The 493-nt window shown below is 53.5% G+C and overlaps 1 protein-coding gene across 1 annotated transcript in view; it reads left to right on the plus strand.

Moving 5' to 3' along the window:
- The window catches only part of LOC102382107 (extracellular calcium-sensing receptor), a 130539-nt gene that overhangs the window by 114462 nt on the left and 15584 nt on the right, over positions 1 to 493 (plus strand).

A 493-nucleotide genomic window follows, 5' to 3' on the forward strand; every position in this document is an offset into this window, starting at 1 on the left:
AGCTAGAATCAGTCACGGAGGCGTAATGGTTGATTGAAAAGATTATTTACTTACACCGGAGATGGTCGCGGTGCAGGCTGGACAGTTTCCAGGTACAGCTCCGCTTTAATCCTCGTTGGAGGACTCTAAAACTCGGTTCCCAGGATCCTTGGAGTGGTTCAGACTCCGTGGTTTCGATAACTGGGTTCTAGGGTAGGGATTCATCTGGACTGCGATCGGTGACGGGGAGAGGCTAGAGGGCGGCCGGGAGGGGTGGGCCCGGGGTTGCTAGGCTCCGGGGGTTCGGCAATTGGAGCCTCTATCGTCGTCTTAAGAAAGACGCGCTGGGTTCGAAAGGACCCACAGCGCTTAGAGATCCGTCTCTCCGTCTTTCTCTCCAACTTGGGCGAAAACCACCCAAGCCTTTTGTACGGCTAGCAAGCCAATAGCTAGCCGCCACGTGTGCCTAAATTAAGACCGGCCAATAATGTGGCTCAAATCTTAATACAAATGG

The sequence above is a fragment of the Alligator sinensis genome, unplaced genomic scaffold (assembly GCF_000455745.1).
Source record: "Alligator sinensis unplaced genomic scaffold, ASM45574v1 scaffold1194_1, whole genome shotgun sequence".
Lineage (NCBI taxonomy): Eukaryota > Metazoa > Chordata > Crocodylia > Alligatoridae > Alligator > Alligator sinensis.